The sequence below is a fragment of the Mesoplodon densirostris genome, chromosome 16, assembly GCF_025265405.1.
Source record: "Mesoplodon densirostris isolate mMesDen1 chromosome 16, mMesDen1 primary haplotype, whole genome shotgun sequence".
Taxonomy (NCBI): Eukaryota; Metazoa; Chordata; class Mammalia; order Artiodactyla; family Ziphiidae; genus Mesoplodon; species Mesoplodon densirostris.
The window spans coordinates 22,476,680-22,498,430 of NC_082676.1; positions in this window are offsets into that span (position 1 = coordinate 22,476,680).

Here is a 21,751-nt window from a genome sequence, read left to right on the forward strand (position 1 = left end):
ATACATTTTCCTTTTGAAAGTAGAACAATATGAATGTAACTAAAGTTTCCTTTGGTCACCTGAGATCCTGGTGCCTTCCCCCTCCACAGAGGTGGCCACTGTTCAGAGTGTTATGTTTTGCCCTCCATAGTAAATATATAGATAGTATTTATGGAGGTATTTTGAATAAATTATACCATGTCATAGGTTTTAAACTATATCCTGTGTTTTTCACTTAATCTTATATTTTGGGATCTACCCATGACCGTGATGTAGCAGCTCTTCATGCTTTTTAACAGCCGTACAGTATAGTACTCCTTCCCGTGACTGTACCATGTTTCCCCTTCTCTGACATCCATAGACCCTGAGGGGTTCCTCCCCTCCACCCCCTATAATGAAGAATGCTGCCGGTAACATCTTGGCACCTGCCTGCTCCAGAAATGTTTCTATAGGGTAGGTACTGAGAGTGGAACTCTGGTCTCTATGGTGTCCACTGTTTTAGTTTCAGTAGACACAGCCCAGGTTGTCTTCTGAAGTTGCAGTGCCAGTTTAAGCTCCTTCCACAAGTAAATGTAAATCTTCCTTTTTCCAGACCATTGCCAGCTTTTAAAGGTTATGGATCTGATGGATGAAAGAAAGTGGTTTCTTCTTGGTTTCATTTGTGTTTTCCTGGTCACGCTGTGGTCTCCTCCTGGGCATCCTCGCCATTTATATTTCTTCTCATTGGGATCATCTGTGCATCTCCTTTGTCCATCTTTCTTCTGTGTTGTTTTTTTCTTATTGATTTACGGGATTTCTTTATGTATTTTTTATATTAATTCCCTGTCTACTCTATGCATTGCACATAATTCTCTACTATTCTGACCCCTGTCATTTTAGCTGTGTTGTATCTTTCATTACAGAACTTTTCATTTCTTTGTCAAATTTAGGATCTTATCTTGCCTTAAGAAGGCCCTCCTGGGGACTTCCCTGGTGGTCCAGTGGTTAAGTCTCCACGCTCCCAATGCAGGGGGCCTGGGTTCGATCCCTGGTTAGGGAGCTAGATTCCACATGCATGCCTCAACTAAGAGCCCGCATGCCACAACTAAGAGTCCACATGCCACAACTAAAGATCCCATGTGCCGCAACTAAGACCCAATGCAGCCAAATAAATAAAATATTTTTTTAAAAAAGAAGTCCCTTGGGCTTCCCTGGTGGCGCAGTGGTTGGGAGTCCGCCTACCGATGCAGGGGACACGGGTTCGTGTCCCAGTCTGGGAAGATCCCACATGCCGCGGAGCGGCTGGGCCCGTGAGCCATGGCCGCTGGGCCTGCGTGTCTAGAGCCTGTGCTCCGCGGCAGGAGAGGCCACAGCAGTGAGGGGTCCGCGTACCGCGAAAAAAAAAAAAAAAAAAAGGCCCTCCCTGTACTAAGATCACAACCATTTTTCCTGTATTTTTTCTAAAGCTTTTGTAGTTTTCTTTCTTGCATATATATTTTACATTATTTTACTATTTTCACATTTAAGTCTTTACTGCATATGAAGCTAATTTTAAGTGTGATATCAGTGCTTTATTTTAATAAATTTCAAAACTGATAACCAATTTTTTCAATACCGTTTATTGGATAATCTGTCATTTCTTCAGTAATTTAAAATTGCTGCCTCTGCCTGACACTAAATTCCAATGTGGGTCTATGTCAGAGCTCTTTCTGTTCCACTGATCTATTTGTCTACTCCTGAGCTTGATAATATGCTTTGCTAACTGGCAGGACAAATCCCACCCTCTCTGTTGTTTTTGTAAAATTGCCTTGATCATCCTTGCATATTTGTCCCACCACTGAATTTTAAAATAGCCTGTCAAGTTTTAGGAAAAATTCTGCTGGGATGTTAATTGGGATCACATTGAGTTTTAGGTAAGTTTGAAGAAAATTGGCACCTTTATCATATTTGAGTCTTCTGCCAATGCTCGTTGCTATTATCTCTCAGTTCCGGTCACTCTTATGTCTTTCAGGGAAGTTTTATGGTTTTCTCTAAAGTCTTGCATATTTCTTGATAAATTTATTCCTAGGTTTATTACAGGTTTTGTTGTCAGCTGTGAATAGGGTCTCCTCTCCCTTTATTTGTTTGGCCCTTGTTTTTCCATATTTCATTTCAACCTGTTTACCGATCAGTGGGCTTGACTTGCAGACACACACGCAAAGTGAACATTCTTCCTCTGGGTGCACAAATATGCAAGCACCACCAAACACACAGAGCCGGCATAATTGGCTGAAAACAAATTAGAATCTTTTCAGATTATACTTTAATTGACGAAGTAAAGCATGAATACATTTTCCTTTTGAAAGTAGGACAATATGAATGTAACTAAAGTTTCCTTTGGCCACCCTCTGAAATCCTAGTTTCCCTCCCTCCCCCGCAGTTTTATGTGTCTCCTTCCATAGAAATGTAAGTATCGATGGAGGTATTTTGAATGAATCATCCCACTCTATAGAGATTTTACTGTAAGCTGTGTTTTTTCACTCCATCTTATATTTCTAAGATACACTGACACAAATAGCTCTTGGCAGTTCCTTTTAGTAGCTGTGTTATATTCATTCCCATGAATGTGCTACCTTTTTCCTTCCTAAGATCCATGGACATTTAGTTGCATCCTTTTCTTTCCTCCATCATAAGCAGCGCCACAAAAAACAGCCTTACACGTGCCTCTTCTGTAATGTGTCTCTAGGGTAGTGATTGAGAAGTGGAATTTGTGTTCTCAGGGTTTCCACATTTTTAGTTTAGACGTTACCAAAATGTCCTCCATAATTTCTGTACCATTTAAACTTCTAGCCAGAGGGTATGGGAGGACTCCCCACACCATAAGTGATTGTCTTAAATGTTTGCCAATTTGCTGGGTGAAAAATTGAATCATTTTTTAAAGTTTATACATAACTGTTTGCTAGTGAGATTTTCATATGTGTTTTAGGCATTTGTATTTTCTCTTTTCTGAATGATCTGTTCATTTTTGCTCATTTAAAAAATTAGGTTGTTTGTCCTTATCTTATTGATTTTTGAGTTTCCTAATACAATCTGGATATTAATCTTTTGTGTGTGTGTGTATATATATATATATATATATATGGCAAATGTTTTCTTCCAGCTTGTCTGTTGCCTTCAAATTTTGTAGGGGCTTTTTTGTTAGACAGAAGTTATCAATTTTGACATAATCAAATTTATCCATCTTTTCCTTTATTCCTTGTATTTATATATCATGTTTAGGCCTTTCTTACTCCTAATACTCTATTCCTTTCTAGTAATTTTGTTTTATTTGGATCTTTTTTTTTTTTTTGCAGTACGTGGGCCTCTCACTGTTGTGGCCTCTCCCGTTGCGGAGCACAGGCTCCGGATGCGCAGGCTCAGCAGCCATGGCTCACGGGCCCAGCTGCTCCGCAGCATGTGGGATCTTCCCAGGCCGGGACACGAACCCGTGTCCCCTGCATTGGCAGGCAGACTCTCAACCACTGCGCCACCAGGGAAGCCCTATTTGGGTCTTTAATGCAGCTGGAATATATGTTTATGACTGAAATGAGATATGATCTAACCTTTCTGCAAACATACAGCTGATTATTGCGACATGACAGACTGTCTAGTTCCTTCTCTCTCCATTGATCTGAAGTGAAACTCCCTCATATACTGAATTGCCATGTCTAGGTAGGTCTGAGGCGCTGGTTCTCTTTCACCAGTCTATATATTTCTGTCTGTATCAGACTGTTTTATCCACTCTAGCTTGCGACCACCTTTTGATATCTGTTAAGTAAAATGCTCCATTTCATTGTGCTTCCTGTTCAATTAACTCAGCTAACTATTACTGCACGTTAACTCCTCCACATGAATTTTAAAACCTGCTTGTCAAGTTCTGTGAATTTAAAGATTAATTTGGGGAAAATCAACATCAGTACAATCCTGAGTCTTTCAATCCATGAACACAGCATAGCCCTGCACTCATTCTGATCATCATGTCTGCCCTTTAGTCCCATTTTATGGTTTTCTCCATAACGAACCTACCAATTTCCTGCTGGGTTTATTCCTATAGTTTTTATTGTTGTTGTGAATGAGTTCTCTCTGCACCCCATTTTGTTTTTCTTTTGCTTGCTACATTTTTTTTTTAATCCACTAATCACTGTACTTCATTCATAGACACACACAAAGTAAACGTTCTTCCTTCCTGGACACAGACGTGCAAGCACTGCCAAACACACAGAGATGGCATAATTGGCTGAAAATGAATGGGAATTTTTTCAAATTAAAGTTTAATGACATAAGCGCAACATGAATACATTCTCCTTTTTAAGAAACAGAACATTGCAGATGAATCTAAAGTCCCTTTTGGCCACCCACTGCCATCCCATTTCCTTCTTACCCAGAGGTTGCTACTGTAATGGGCCCAATGTACACTTTTCTAGACTCTCTAAAAATTTGTAAATACATAGGTAGGTACCCACAGGAAGTTACATGGTATAGTTGTCTCAAGTAATGAGAATTTTATCTTTTCCTTTTCACTTTTCATTGATACTCAATTTTTGTATTGACCTGGATTTTATTATGGTTACAGAACAGAATATCAGTATCATCATCCATCACGATGTGATGACCAGTGACTTTCTGTAGCCAAACCATAGGCAGATGTGAAAGTAAAGATGTAGAAGCTGGGAGATAGCAGTGGAAGGAAGGGGTCAGAGGACTGACAGGGACGGTAATGGGAGGCCCAGGAGCGTCTGTGGACACACAGTGGAGTCAGGAGTGAAGGGGCAAGTAGGTTTCTTAAAATTAAAAAGATAACCAACAGAGGTACTTGACAACTGTGGTGGGAGAAGCAGGGATGGAGGGGAGTCGTTTCCAAGTGACCCAAAGCCTAATCTGCCACATGGGACATCAGTGGGTCTTATGAACTGTTTAGAAATAGGGTGTCATAGATGCTGGTCAGAAAGCTCTCATGACCCGATTTTGACTAGGATCTTGTGGACATTGTCAGGCAGCTTCAAGGAAGCACTTTCCTCCCTGGTTAAAGGGATGCATCTGGAGAGCTTTATTGGTCCTGCCCCTTCCTTTCTGCCTAGGTGCTGTTGGGTAAAAACGTGATACTTGGAGCTCTGACAGCCATCTTGTGACCAGGAGGGGAAGGCCAGGAGATGCAACTCTGTGCTGACTCAGTTCGGACACCTGGCACCACTGACTTCTGGACTTTCTTTGAAATAAATAAAATGGTCTTACTGTTTAAGCCACTCTCAGGTGTTTTGTTAGATGCTGGTGAAAGCATCCTTCCTAATGCAAGGGATCTAATTGTTTCTTAGAGCTGAGAGGTGACCTCGAGGAACAGATCACATACTCTGGGGTGAGAGTTTGGGGATGGGGAGAAGGCAGAGAAGGCTGCTCTTATATCCTCTTGGATTTTTTTTTTTTTAACAATTGTGTATGTATTACATGGAAAGAAACAGAAGACTTGTTTTAAAACAGTTCTGATAAGAAGTGTATCAAGATTGAACAGTGGTTGCCTCTGGGTACTTTGGGTACTTAGCAATTTTCTAAGATGTCCACAAATTATTTTTGCAATTAAAAAAATGCAAAGACCCAAGTTCTTAGGAGATAAAACACGAGAGAGGTAAGTTTTCGGGGGTTTTTTTGTTTTCTTTTTTTAATAAATTTATTTTATTTATTTTTGGCTGCACTGGGTCTTCGTTGCTGCTCACGGGCTTTCTCTAGTTGCGGCGAGCATGGGCTACTTTTCGTTGCAGTGGGCGGGCCTCTCATTGCAGTGGCTTCTCTTGTTGTGGAGCACAGGCTCTAGGCACGCGGGCTTCAGTAGTTGTGGTGCGCGGGCTCAGTAGTTGCGGCGCAGGGGCTCCAGAGCACAGGCTCAGCAGCTGTGGTGCATGGGCCCAGCTGCTCCGCAGCATGTGGGATCTTCCCGGACCGGGGCACGAACCCGTGTCCCCTGCATTGGCAGGCGGGCTCTCAACCACTGTGCCACCAGGGAAGCCCGAGAGAGGTAAGTTTTGATATAGGAAAGGGAAGGGCCCAGAGTTTAGAAGAGACTGCCCAGGTGAAATCCTAGATAAAGACTTGGATTCAAAAGACTTGAGAGCTGCGAGATTGGGAGGAGATGAGGGGAGCAGGCAGAGTAGGTGTGGATTTCATTTCTCACCTGATCCCCATGAGGCCAGCAGCCTCCATGGGATACACCAAGGACAGAAATGAGTTCAGCATGTGTGGGGCACACAGGTTTGGGGCCTGGATGCAACACGAGGGAGAGCAGTGACCTGTGTGTCATGCTGAGGAATTTGGGCTTTTATCCCAAGGGTAGTGAGGAGCCAGTGAACGTGCTTAAGCAGAGAGACCGATGTGATCACGTTTTCATTTAGTCATGTTTCTTTGCCAGTGAAAAAAAACTCACACCATCTCAGACAGAAACAGAACTGGATTGGCTTCTGTAGCCAAACCATAGGCAGGCTAGTTGGGCGTCCAGGTCCCCTGAAGCCAGAGACTTGACTGTCAGACCCTTGCTCTCCCATCTCCATGTCTCCATGTCTCGCCGCATGCCAGCCCCACCCTCCCAGACCTGCTTCTCCACATGCTGGCATTCATGGCTACCGATGTTTTCCATTCCTCAGGTTCATGACCAAAAGAGCCCGAGGTGAGAGTGCAGGAATTTGGTTAAGAGGCAATCAGTGATGGCCAATAAGGTGGGTAATGTAATAAGAAGGTGAACTTTGTTCAAAACGGGACAGCAAAATGATTTTCCAGGAGAGTTTGCATTGGTCTAGGTAAAGAAAACAATAAATAAATCCTGTCACCTCTCTGACTGCCTGCAGAAAAGGGTTTGAAGGGGCCCCCCACAAGCCTGGAGGCAGGGAGAACATCTAAGAGGCCGCCACAGCTGTCCAGGTGAGAAGGGAAGCAGTGCCGAGCTAAACAACGCGGCACGTGGCGAGGAGGTGGATTGAAGAGACGATTAGAAGTAGAAATAGGAGCCCCGGGGCCAACCAAGCACGAGAGAGGAAAGAAGATGAAAAGCTGAAGGTGGCCCCAGTTTGCTGGCCCAGAAACTGCCACAAACAGATACAGCTGTATTGCCAAAATGCAGTTTATTTCTCCATGTCTCAAGGTCACTCTTACCCCCCCACTCCTTTTCTGTTCAGTAGCACAAACTTAGTCGGTTTGAGGTAAATGCAGTCACATCTGGACGTTCCCTGGGTCTCTCTTAAGTAGATTCTTGGTCCACTTTCAGCTTCTCCACTTTCCACCACTGCTTCCCTTCTCCTTAAGGGTGGTCCATGTTCTGGGCTCTCCTATTTTGTCCTGGTCCCAGGGTGTACATCTCATTCTGGATCCCAGGCTCTATCTACTGCCATCCACTGAACCAAGACGTCCCCACCGAACCCTTGCCCTGACCACAGTGCACTTCCAAGTCCACCAGCTACACTCACGCTGTACCCTATACCCTCATCATGATCACCTTGCTACAGGGACACAGAGGACTGTGGAGGACACCCCCAGGCCCATCTGTCAAACACCTGCTCCCATCAGGGCTGTCAGCCTCTCCAGCCCTTGCTGGGAGGTGTTGGTCTCCTGGCAAACACCATGAGGAACCAGGCAATATCCCCTTCTGCTCTGGGATAGCCCCAAATTTCTTTTGGGAGACCTAGCATCTACTGTTAGTTCTGTCTCCATGTGATTCCCCTCCTCCCTCTAGCTGGTCAAACTTTTATCCCTTACAGGCAGAAAGACAGCTTCTGCATTCTTCCCTATTTCCTGTTCATGACATCAATTTCAAGTTCTGAGTCTCTTGGGTTCTTTTCTCTTTACAAAAGATCAGTGACCACAACCAAACACCGTGTCTCTGTTGTAGGTTTCAAGAGACTATTTGAAATCACTGACTGTTTTTCTCATTGCCTTCATGCTGTAACAACCCAAATCCTCCCCCAAAGCTCTGACTGAATGGAGAGAGAGTAACGATGGTAGCTAGTCTCCAAAGATGGCCACCATCAATTCCTGCCCTCCCTGTATGCACATACTACTCCTCACATCAAGAGGTAGAGTCTATATACTTTCCCTCCCTGTGAATCTGGGCTGCCACTAGTGTTTCCTTGGCCGATAGAACATAGGGCCAATAACAGAAAAGACATTCTGGGACTTGGGAGACTAGGTCATTGGGAGCCTTGTAGCTTCTGCACAGGCCTCTTGAAACACTTGGTCTTGGGACATTCCCTCTTGCAACCCAGCTGCCATGTTGTGAGAAGTCCAACCCCTATGGTGAATCCACATGTGAGCACTCTGATCAACAGCCCCGGCTGCCAGCTGTGTGAATGAGCCATCTTGCACAGTAAGCCCAGTTGAGCCTTCGATGACTCAAGCCCCAGCTGCCTTCTGACCGCAACTGCATGAATAACTTTAAGCAAGAACCACCCAGCTGAGCCCTGTCAACACCCAGAACCATGAGAAATAATAAATTGTGTTTTCAAGTCACTAAAGTTTGGACCTGTTTGTTACGCATTAAAACAGTGACAGGCAAGGAAGTGGGGGTGGTGGTGGTGGGAAACACATTGAGAAACATACAGAATAGTGTCCTACTACACAGCATGTAAGTGGACCATTATAACACAGTATGGTAAGTGCAATAATGAAACACAGATATGTACAGAACTTTCCAGAGCAGGTGACCACTGGTCTGATTTCTTAAAGATGAGTAGGAATAAGCAAGGTAGAAGGGACTGGAAGGACATTCCAAGCAAAGGAAGCAGCACAAGCTAAGCCCCAGAAGTGAGGCGAAGCAAGAATGAGCTTCAGAGCATTTGGTGTTCCTGGAATACTAGAGAAGAAAGATGGAATGAGAAGAGTGGATTGCAGACGTGGACAGAGATCAGACCCTTCAGGGCCTTGGCTGCCCTCCGCATCAAGGAGTTTGGACACCATCCTGCAGTCAGTGGATGCTATTTTTTACACTAGCGATACGTTCGGATTTGTGGTGTGGGAAAATCACTGTGGGAGCCAGTGTGAAGGCTAGATTTGGAAAGTGATGGTCTCTGGATAGGGAGATCAATTAAGAGACTCTGGTTATGGTCCAGGTAAGATAGGATGAGACCTGACCTGGAGCAACGGCAAGAGGGATGGACGGAACTCAAAAACCTTTAGAAAATAAAGTCAGAAATGCATGGTGATTTTTGGCTGTTGGGATGAAAGAACCAAGGGTGATTCCGATGTGTCTTGGGTGGGGCCCTCAGTGGATGGCGGGGAGGTGCTTGGAAGGGGAAGCACAGCATGGGGGGCAGTTTGAGGGGGCTCAGTCTCAGGTAGAGCTGGGCTGGGGGCACAGCCATGTGGGCCCCAGCAGGCAGCTGGATCCCAGTCCAGGAAGAGATTTGACTGGAGGGGCTGACCCAGGGACAGAGGGTAACAGGAACTCTAGGAGTGAGTAAGATCGCCAGGGAGAGAATGGGAGAGGACCCAGGGCACAATTGTGAGTTATGGTGACATTTGAGGGGCTGACTGACGTGTGGGCGGTCGACAAAGGAGAGAGAGAAGGAAGGACCTGAGGGATGAGATAAACAACTAGGAGAGGGGGTTGCCAAGGCAACCAAGGTAGTGAAGAGTTTCAAGGAGAAAGTAATCAACACTCTGATATGGCCCAAATCTCAGAAAAATAAGAAGCAAAGCCCTTTGAATTTAGCAATCAGGGGGCTATTATGAACCTCAGCAAGTACTGTTTTGGGGGGTGAAGGGGTAAAAGCTAGTTTACAGGGGCAATGGAGTGAATGGGTGGAGGAGACGCAGACCTCTCCTGAGGCTGGATGACTAGGGGAGGAGTTGGGTGGCAGCAAGAAAAATGCGAGTGATCAATGGAGGATTTTTGAAAATGAGAGACCCTAGAATTTTCTCTTCTTGAAACAGGGCATCAGCAGAGAGGGAGAGGATGAAAAGAGGAATGATTTATGAGCTGGGATCCATCTTCTGAACCCAGCTGAAAGGAAACAAGTGGGCATGATTGGAGATGCCTCGAGGGAGGAGAGGGAACCATGGAGAAGACTCCCTGTGATGCCCTTTCTGATCCTGAAAAACTTGATGGCAAGGTTGTTTACACTGTCAAATTCTGCAGGGTGGTTAAGACTGATAACAAAGGGAAAAGGTGCATTGAACTGAGTGGCTAGAGGGTCATTTGGTGACTGTTCTGGATACTCTTCACTGACCCCTCCAGAGCCATTCCCTTTTTGCATCCTGTTCCGTGCCCTGGATGACCAACCTTTATACCACCCATGCTTTCTACCCTCTGGTTTCTAGTTGCGTTTGACCAATGGAGGAACCAGTGGGAGAGTCGAGGGGGAAGGAGAGTGAGGTTCTCCTGGCTGCCTTCCTATGGGCTGTGGGTTGGCAGTGACTACCATCCTTTACTCATGGCCACAGGTGGGGTCCTTTTCTTAAAGCCACAGCTTTCTCTCCAGGTTCTGAAATCCCACACCCTTCTCTCCTCTCTTCAGGCCTAGAGGTACTGATGGCTTCCAACTGTTGCTCATCTCTGGGTCCTTTGTCATCTCTTGGAACCCTTCATCCTGCCACACTTTGTGAATAGTCCTTTCATTAAAATAATTTCAGTTGGGCTTCCCTGGTGGCGCAGTAGTTGAGAGTCCACCTGCCGATGCAGGGGACACGGGTTCGTGTCCCGGTCCAGGAAGATCCCACATGCCGCAGAGCGGCTAGGCCCGTGAGCCATGGCCGCTGAGCCTGTGCGTCCGGAGCCTGTGCTCCGCAACGGGAGAGGCCACAACAGTGAGAGGCCCACGTACCGCAAGAATAAATAAATAAAAAATAATAATTTCAGTTAAATCCTTTGGGTGCACCACCCTACCAGAATCTTGACTGAATCAGTGGTTCATCTAAGCACTGGGACAGATGCTTGGGAAGGTACACAATGCTGAGCAAAGACAGACATTGTCTCTCCCCACATGGAACTGCCAGTCCAGCGAGGAAGCCAGATATTAATCAAGACAATAAAGAAATCCCTAATTTTAAACTCTGATAGGTGCCATGGAGAAATCTTCCTAGATCAGAGAAGTAACATTTGATCAGAGGAGTGGATGTTAACTAGAAATGAGAAGAGCTTTGCGTATAAGGATACAGCATGTGTGAAGCCCTGTGCTAGGAGGGTGGTACATTCCAGAAACCGGAGGCCATCATGGCTGCAGCACTTATCAGGAAGAACGATTTTGACACAAGTGACAGAAAACCCAACTCAAAAAAGGCTAAACAATAAGAGATTTATTATCACACATAATGAGGAGTCCCAAGGGAGGCAGCTCTAATGTCATCAAGGACCCAGTTTCTGTCCATCTTTCAGTTCTCCCATCCTCTGCTTATGGGCTCCTGTCCCCATGGTCACAAGATGGCTGCAGCCACTCCAGGCATTGTATCCACCATACCAACATCCAGAGATGGATGAAAGAAAGTGGTTCTTCCTTAAATTGATACTTCTTTTTGAGGACTAAGAAACCCTTCCCAGAAGACTCTACCACCACCAACTCTTATTGATTAGATTTGCACCACATGCCCACTCAGAAGCCAGTCACTGACAAGAGGAATAGGCCTGCCCTTTGTGACTCTCATAGATCAATCTATGTCACCTGGAGTGGTTTCTGTTAGCAAGAACCAAAGAGAAATGACTGTCAGGTAGGAACAATGTCAAAAAGCGAGGGACCGTGGTGTATGGTGAAGCTGGAGAAATCAAAGTCGATCTTTCTCGAAGAGCCATTGAATGATTTCAAGTAGGAGGTGGGCATGACAAAGGTGTGTATTCTTAAAGGACCCCTCTGGCTGCTCTGTGAAGATTGGATCACTGGAAGGAAGGGTGGATTAGAGGAGACCGATTAGCAGGCAACTGCAGTGGATCAAATGAGAGATGATGGCTTGGACTAAGCTACTGGTGATCATGATGGAAACAGTTAGGAGGTAAGATCCACCGGCCTCACGACGGGATGTCTCAGGCGAAGTAGGAGGAGATTCTAGGTGACTGCCAAGTGTCTACTACCGTAGCAGCGTTGTCATTCTCCAAAATAGGTGGACTTCCCTGGTGGCGCAGTGGTTGGGAATCTGCCTGCCAATGAAGGGCACACCAGTTCGATCCCTGCTCTGGGAAGATCCCACATGCCGTGGAGCAACTAAGCCCGTGCGCCGCAACTACTGAGCCTGCGCTCTAAAGCCCATGAGACGCAACTACTGAAGCCTGCACGCCTGGAGCCTGTGCTCCACAACAAGAGAGGCCACCACAATGAGAAGCCCCTGCGCCACAACGAAGAGTGACCCCCGCTCGCCGCAACTAAAGAAAGCCCGCACGCAGCAACAAAGACCCAATGCTGCCCAAAAAATCTTTTTTTAATTAAAAATTAATTAATTAATTTTTTTAAAAGTAGGAAACAGCAAATGAGGATAACTGGGGGGAAGAAGGATTAGGAATTTGAACTAAAAAAGGGTAATCAAGTGATTCAAAACAGACCAGGAGTTTCGTTTCGGTCACAGGGTTGAGATGTCTGAGATGCTGGTAGATATTTGGCTCTCGGGTTCTGGAGCTCAGGGTAGAGCTCTGCATTGCACATGGGAGGGTAGTCATTAAAGAGAAGGATGGACGTGTTGGTCTGAGATGCTGGTAGATATTTGGCTCTCGGGTTCTGGAGCTCAGGGTAGAGCTCTGCATTGCACATGGGAGGGTAGTCATTAAAGAGAAGGATGGATGTGTTGGTCTAGAGCTCAAAGGAGAATTGGACTGGACAGTCAGTTTGGAGAATCAGCTCCCAGGAGGTCTCCAAAGCATTAGGTATGCATGAGATTGAGGGGAAATGTACTCAGTGAAAGAGAAGACCAAGCCCTGGACAACATTGACATTGGATGGGGCAGGTCTGGACATGGAAGTGGAGTGTAAGAAAGAGAAGATAAGGAAAGATGGGCTTCAGAAGCCAATGAAGGAGAGTTTCCAGGACAGAGTAGCCACTGGTGGGCCAGGTACACAGACATCGGGGGAGGTGAGGGCACGCCCTGGACCTGGACTTTGGAGACCTCTGCCACCATGACTTTGGGGGAGGAGGCAAAGCCCAGCTGGGTGGAGGATGATCTGGAGACTGGCTGAGAAAGCAGGAGGGAAAAGAGGGACGGGGATGGGGTGGGAAAGAAGGTTCTAGAAGGTGCTGTTCCTTTCAAGTTGACATTTGGAGAGAGGAGGGCTGTATGAGCCTGAGTTTGAAAAGCACGGACAGGTAAAAGGGGTCCCAGAGCAGTGGGATTAAGTGTATAGGTGAAGGGATTAGTTGTGTTTGTGGAAAGGGGCAAATTAAATCATGTACATATTACCAAGTAACCTGATCTCCATGTTTTTCTGGAGGCTTTGTCTCTGCCCTCTGAGTAGTACTACAGCTCTAATTAGCAGTGGTTTCATCCTGCCTCATGTCTGGGGCCATGTCTTTATTCGTTTTTTTTTGAGCCTTTTGGTACTTAGCAACAGGCAGCGAGCTAGGTAGAGGCAGGATAATTATTTTCTGCTTGAAATCAAATGTCTGAAATGGAGGTTCAGAATTTTTTCTTTTTACCAAAAAGACATTGGGAGAACTTCTGAGGGAGTGAGATTAGAGGCAAAAGAAGCTGTTAGTGTAAGTGGGGGTGGAAGCGTTGGGGGTTGGAAATGTCACCAGGTTAGTTCCATGGCTGGACGCCGGGAGAGTCTCTCAGAGGATGTGCACAGGAGGAAGGGCTGGGACTTCTCCTCCCAACGTGGACCCAGCTCTTCACAGGTGATGGCATTGCCCACTGGCCAGGTGTCATCCCCACCTGTTCTTCTCAACAACTCCCATTGCCCGATCCAGCTTTTCTCTCCTTACATCACTCAGCCTTGTGGCAGAAACTGACCCAGCTGATACTCCCTCCTGAAAACACCTTTCCCTGGCCTTCATGACACCAAGACCCCCCAGTTAACTTACCCCCTCACTGTCTATTCTTTGTCTTCGTCCACCCACCACCTAAGTGTTGGGTTCCCTCAAGACTCACATCTGGGCCATTTCCATCTTTCTCTATCTTCTCACCCTAGGTGGGCACTAATGACCCCAGCCCTGCCCTTTTAAGACTGGCCTGCCCAACTACCTGGCTGACATCTCTACTCCGATGTCCTTCACCAACACCCCAAACTTGCCACAGCCAATCAGGATGCTAACTTCTTTTCCCCAAAACTTTCTCTCCTCGCTTGCCTTCCCCTTCTCTGCCAAAGGCCTGGGCTTCAACCTGGTTCCCCAAACCTGGCCCTTCGAGTCAGCCTTGAGTCTCCCCTGCCCTCACCCCTCCCATGGAGTCCCAGGAAATCCTGGCCGTTCCGTCTCCAGAATCATCCCCAGTCTGACCCTTACCTCTGCCCATCCCCCCCACCTGCTTCCCGCCACCTCCCGCCTCCCATCTCCCTTGCCGCAAGGGCCTCACAGCTTCTTTCTTGCTCCTGACCTATCCACTTATCACACAGCAGTAAAAGCAGACACTTAAAAAGTAAAAGAGATCACGTCATTTTCCTCCCCATCAGCAGCCCGCAGTGACTTCCCTGCACCCTTTCTCGAGGCCAGCAAGGCCCGATCTGCCCATCCGTCTCTGCAATCCCCTTGGCTGCTCCAACTCACTATCCTCAGGCTACAGCGAATTCCTCCAGTTCCTCTCTTGGAAGCTTTGCTCACTTTGTCCCTTGTCCCAGGAAAGCTCTCCCCTACCTCCTCTCAGTCTTTTGGGCTTAAATGTCCCCTCAGAGGAGGCCCTCTCTGGCCACCTGTCCAGATCAGGATCCCTGCCCCACTTCCTTCCTCAACGTTCCATTCATTGCCCTCATGGCCCTGGTAACCATTTCTTCAGTAGCTGCCTTTTTCCTCTGTTTTGAAAGGCTCTCCCCTGAAAGAGTCCTTCCTCTTACTTATTCTCCTAAAAGCTCCCTGAAGGACATTTCTTCAGAGACCATTTCTTCCCTGCCCATTCTGGTGTTCCTGCTCCTCACACACATTTGTTGAGTGGAGAATGAAGCTGTGTTGATGTTCTCCACCTCATTTGGTTATGGCAAGCCCATTTTACAGAAAAGGAAACTGAGGCATCCAGAGTCACAGTGCCTGACTGGCAGGGGCAGTGCTAAATCCAGATCTCCTGACCCCGCCTCCAGATTTCAGGGCTGTACCCGCCACTGGCCTACCCCTATGGAGCACAATGATACGATTTGACTTCCAGGGGGAAGAAATAGCTAGAAGAACATGTATATGTGTGGACAAGTGGTGTCGTGGGAAACCGAAGATGAGATACCCAAAAGGAAGTTGGACGTGGGGGTTGGATGCTTGGGCAACTGATCTGATAATAAATAGAGCTTTCAAGGCTTCTAACCCTAACAGATACTGCAGTATAAAACAAAATAATATTTTTTTCAAAAATAGAAAAACATCTCAATGGAATAGAATAGAAAACCCAGATGGAGATCCCTAGAATATCACTGTGCCTTCTGAGAAGAGCAGAGGCATCACAAATTAATGGAGAATGGAAGGATTTGTCACTAAATGGGGCAGCAAAATGATCTTTATTCTATTTAGGAAACCCAAAGCAATTTTTACCTCCCTCTGTCCTAACGATCAAAATCAATGTCAGGTGATTTAAAGAGTTCAATGCAAAAAAAAAAAAAAAAAAAAAAAGGAAAATTTATACTACTAACTAGAAAAAAAAATAGAAATGATTCATTATCTAAACTGTGATTGAGGGAGGCCATTGTAGCCTTCACAGCCATAGAGAGAATTATAAAGGAAAATACAATTGACTATAGGAAATGTTAGGTTCTGTGTGTTGAAAATTCTCATAAATAAAACATTCACAGAGCAGTAAGAATTTTCATAATGAAATGTTGGGGCAATAAAAGACAGCAAGAGTCCATTTATGAAAGATGAAGTTCAAAAGGCAAATTCAGTTGAAAATGTTGAACTTAGTCATAATAAAATAAATGTAAATTAGGATGGAGAGATACCACTTTGGGCCCATTGAAGGAGCACTACAAAACAAGAGGCTGGCAGTGCTGGCTAGGTCCTAGTGGCATGGGACCTCTTATGCACAGCTGGCAGGACTGTGAAGTGGCAAAACCTTTCTAGAAGGCAATTTGCTTAAGACGTGTGAAGAGCCTCAAAAAGGTTCATACTGTTTGGCTCAGGAATTCCATTTACAGGAAGCTCATCCCAAGAAAATGATCTAAAGGAAAGAAAGATTAGTGCAGAAGGATTTGCACTGTGGCTTTATTTAAGAGAGGGAAAATAAAAAGGAAAAAAAAAGAAGCTATCAAAATCTCCAACCCCAGGGGAATGGTTAACCAAATTACGTTTCATTCATTAAATAGATTATTAGGCAGCCATTAAACATAATAATTACAAAGAATGTTGACTAACACAGAGAAGTGCTTAGCATATAATCAGTGTAAGAGGATGGTGCAAAATTATATATATAATAAAAGTATTTATTGTAAACAAATGCGTAAAAAGGCTAAGAAAAGATGTGTTTTTCAGATGCATTTTCACAGAACATGACTGTGGGTGCTGGGACTCGAGGTGTTTCTGTTCTTCATGCTTTAGTCACTGTACACATTTTCTGCAATGATCAGGTATCACTGTTCTTATGATAATAGATTTCAAAACTACAGACAAGAAAAAGAATAGCTAATGAACACAGTATACAATATACTCACCCTCCAAGATCATATATTACTTTTATAATAGGAAAACCAAGAAAAAAGAAAAAAAAAACAAGTCTTAAGGGAATGGTACCTGCATCAGACAAGTTTTGAAGGTAGGGAGGAGGGATGATCAGAAAAGGAAAGAAAATGGTCCAGCGTGAGGAAGGCTGCTTGGGAGGGCCCCTTTCAAAGAGTTGAGGAATGGGGGCTTCATGCTCCTGGAAACCAATGCCCATCATTTGAAATGCCCGTCCTAGAATATGGCAAGAATTCTTCAGTTCTATAGATCAATGTGTCTGTTCCTGGCCACATTGTTTAATCACTGCTGCTTTATCCTATGCTACCTAGTAGGGCAAACTCAATCCTTTTCCTTCTACTGTGTTCCCACCACTTGTTTTTCTTTCTCAAAATTATCTTGGCTATTTCTTGCCCATCTCCTCTCCCTTATGACCTTTAGAATCAGCTTATTAAGTTCCCATTAGAAAACCCTGGTGGGATTTTGATTAGGAAGGCATTGAATTTGTACATTAATTTGGAGAAAATTGACATCTTCACAATATCGAGTCTTCAGGACCCTAACGTTTCAAGGGTGGTTGAGTCAGAGGCTCTGATTAATGAGACTGGGAAGGAAAAGGCGTCATAGAGACGGGTTAAAAACAAGGAGAGGGTGTTGTCATGGAAACCAAGAGAGCCGAGCGTTTCAAGAAGGCGAGGGTGATCAACAATATCAGACCCTGCAGAGAATTCCAATAAGACAGGGATGGAAAAACACCCACTGAAGTTGGTAATTAGGAGGTTATCGGAGCCCTCAGCAAGAGTGGTTTCAGGGGTGAGATGGAGCAGAACCCTGACTGCAACGCCTGAGGATAATAGATAGTTGGCGAAGACACCCCTTTTGCCAAAGTTTAGATAATTAAGTTTAGATAATTAGAAAAGTTTCAAGGATTATTTGGGAGCTAGAAAGTGAACTGTGGACTCAGGGGAAAGTTTTCGACTCAGGTCAACAAATATTTTCGGAGTATCTCCTTCCTATGTGCTGGCTGGCTGTTGGGGAGACGGTGTGAACAGGGCAGACACGTGCCTGCCCACGTGGAGCTGATCATCTAAACGGGGAAACAGACATGAATCAAACAGTCATAGGAGTAAGTGGATAATAACAAAAATGATAATCACAAAGGGGAGGTGCATGGTGCCGAGAGCAGCCCGGGGGCCCGAAGTCAGGGATGGGAGGGTCTGCTGATGTTTCCTAGAGAGATCTGAAAGATGAACAGGTATCGACCACTAAGGGGAATCAGAATGAGTGTTCCAGGTGAAGGCCCTGCAGTGGGAGGGGCAGGACTCGTGGGAAGGGAAGGGAAAGAAGGCGGGTGAGTGATGGCGAAGAGGGTGAGAAATCAGCTGGAGAATTCAGCAGGCTGGGAAGGTTTGAGGCTTGATCCCAAGAGTGATGGAGGGGGTTTTAGAGGAGTTCTTTTTTTTTTGGCAATGCCGTGCGGCTTGTGGGATTTTAGTTCCCTGACCAGGGATAAAACTCGGCCCTTAGCAGTGAGAGCGCGGTGTCCTAACCAGTGGATGGAGGAGTTTTAAAATAATGGTGACATGTTCCCACTTGCATGTTGAAGATATCACTCTGGCTTCTAGTGAGGAAAGGATTGCAGGGGTGCAGGGAAACCTGGTAGAGGGCAACTTCCCGTCCATGATCCAGACCAGGGCTGTGGCTTGGACTAACACGTTGGCAGTAGACTTGAAGAGAGCTGGAAGCATTCAGGAGCCATTGGGAGGTCAAGTTTCCAAGGCACGAGGCAGCCTGTAGATGGGGGACAAGTGCAAGTAAGTGGGGGAGGAAGAGCCCAGGTGTCTGTTGGGTGGTGTCTTTCCATGAGACGCGGGACTCTAGTGAAGGACCAGATTTCGGACAAACAGAGTTGTCTGTTGAGTGTGTGGAGTATGAGGTGCCTTTGGACTTCTGGATTCTGGAGATTGGGCTGGAGATGAGGACTGGCAGGGGGCTTCCGACATGGGGGTGTTGCAGGGGTACTGTAGCAGCTCGGGCAATGGGTGAAATTAAAGACTAGAGTATGGAGGGAACGAGCAGAGGACAGAGCCCAGGCGAGCATCAGCATTTAGGGGGCTGGATATAGAAAAAGGAGGCTGAGAAGGAAGGACAGAGGGGGGAGAAGCAAGATGGGGGGAGTCCCCAGAAGCCCAGGGAGAAGAGTTTCCGGAAGGACAGAGTGGCTGCTCATGGGCCACGGACGGAGGGTCAGGGGAGGTAAAGGCTGATTGGCTACTCTGGACTTGGCCTTTGGGGAACTTTGCCAGTTTTCTTTGGGGGGGTCAGGGGTGAGGGTGATCCAGGGTCTACCTGTGAAGGAGGAAGGGTAGATAAAGTGTGCAGGATTTTTCATTTGGCTTTGTTTTTAATAGAAGAGCAATATCCGCCTATTAATTTTCCCAGAGGAAGGCACCTGTGGGATGTGAGCCATTGCAGAACAGGGCAATTAGCTAAATGAGGCCACGTGGACAAGAGGGATCCATCCTGAGCAATAATGTGCATCCAACCCCGGGGAGAGAATTCAATACTCAGCCTTTTACCTGCATCCCACTTCCTTTCAGGGAATTTTTATGTGACCTTTGTGACTTAACGGTGTCTCACATTAGCAGGAAGTTTTCATCCTGCCCATGGCCAGGGTTCTGTCTCATCCATTTTGGAATCACCCACAGCCTGGGGGCTGGGGGCTGCTGAAAAAATTATTTTCTGACTTGAAATAAAATGTCTAAAATGGAGGATCAAAACCTTTTAGCCAAAAAGAGTTGGTGATTAATGGAACAATCAGAAAAACATTTTTGTGTGTGTGCTGAGTTCTGCGTGGGCGAGTGGATGAGAGGTTAGGAGAGGGGTTTTGGCAGGGGGCGGGGGAGGAATGGAAGAGATGGCTGGCACAGGTCTTTACAGTTTACACAGTGGGGTCGTAGCCATCATGTGGTTGCTACAGACGCTGTTGAGGCAGATAGAGAAGGAAGCTGAGACCAGCATGGGACATTTGCTGTGGAAAACCTCAGAATGTGTTGGTGGCTGGCTGTCCCTGCCTCTGATTCCAGCATCCCAGCCTCTCTACATCCCAGGATGAGCTCCGACAGGAGCTGCTGTTCAAAGCTGACTGCTAGCAGAAATCAAGTCCAGAATCAGAAGGAAAAGTTATGAAAGATGAACAGAGAGTTTGTGGATCATCAAGAGAAGACATTCAGCAGAAGGCTTCCTGAAGCTTGAGGTTTGACCAGCCCTCTTGGACATCAAAACATAACTCAAAACCACAGCAGTGAGGCTGCGGTGGCCAAGTGTGGGTCCAGGCCCTAGTCTCAGGAAATGTCACGTGATCGCAGGTCGGCCAAATAGACAGTGCAGCTTTACCCGGCAGGACCTCACCTCTCCTGGGCCCGTCCTCACATGTTGGCAGCCACAGGCCATTGTCTCCACGAGTTCTGCATCTTCCCCAGCTCTCCCTAACTTCCTCAGGCCCACCAGCTCACTCGGCCCCTCTAGTCCCTTGGTGGGCACCCCAGACGCTCTCAGATGCCCCCACAAGGTTGCACCAGGCGCTCTGCCAGTGTTCTCTGTGATGTAAGCACCATGTTGGACTTAAGACTTCTGCTCTGGGATCCCCAGACTTGTCTGGGACCCCATCTTATTCCTCTTTGGGACTCAGCTTAGGGGCTGAGCCTCTCCTGGGACCAAAGTTCCGTTCAATCCCCTTGGATTTCTCTCCTGCGCACAGGTTCAACCCTTCGCCCCCTCATGGGGCCCAAGCACAACCTTGTGAATTGTCTTTTCAATCTACCATCTATGCATAAACTTTTGCCTCTTCCGTTAGCCGTTTTTTTTTTTTTATTGAAGTATAGTTGATTTACAATGTTGTGTTAATTTCTACTGTACAGCAAAGTGACTCAGTTATACCTACATATACATTCTTTTTTATATTCTTTTCCATTATGATTTATCCCAGGATGCCTCTTGCATTAGCTTTGACTCCAAATCCTCTAAACTTTGTGGAATCCAGAGTCTTTCCTTTCTCAAGCCTCAGCTCTCACCCTGAAAAGCTCTCACCTCAGCTCTGGTTCTGTAGGCTCCCTTGTAGACAAAGGTCTGCACAACCATTTTCTGTGCTATGGGCTTACAAAAGCCCACAGCACAGAAGCTAAAAGCCATGTCAGAGACTCTATATAATGTCACCCAGGACCCCCACGAGCAGTGCACTCAGAAAGCTTGGACGGTGGGGTGGGTGGTGAGGTAGAGGGACTTCTACGTACACACAGTACAAGAGAAAAGTATTACCGTACACCACACAGTTAAAAACGGGCACCCCGAAGCAGTGAACAAAGAAGGGCTTAGTCAATAAAAGGTGTTGGAATGATTGCTAAGCTGTTTGGAAAAGCAAATCCACCTTATTCTCCACTTCATGTCATACATCAATATCAAGTTCAGATGGATTAAAGATTTAAATTAAAAATCACACTTGAATAAAGTAGAAGTGAATATTCATCCAAAACTCTGGATAAGTGCTACCTTCTAGGTTTAAAAGCAAGGGAAGCATTCACAAAGAAAAGAAAGAGAAAACAGGTTTGAAATTTTAGACTTAAGTATACGAACACTGAAAGCAGCTTTTAAAGATGTCACGCCGAGGGTTAATAACCTTGGTGTTTAAGAATCCATACAAATTGAGTTTTAAAAATTCACATCACTGCTGGATAAATGTGAAGGGAGAGGGACACTCAATTAACAGAAGATTAATTTTTTATGGCTCATAGGTTGAACCTATTTTCCAATATCTAATTATTTTTTTGAAAGTAAATTAAAACAACAGTGAGATAACACTTTTTGCCCATCACAGAGTAAAGAAAAAAATTTAAAGAATACCCCATGCTGGCAAGGGTGTGATGAAACCGACAATACTGCTGTTGGGAATGTAAATTACTACAGCCTTTGACCCAGTAATTACACTTACGGTACTCCATCAGAAGAAAATAATCTCAAATTGACAAAGATTTATGTACAAAGAGAGG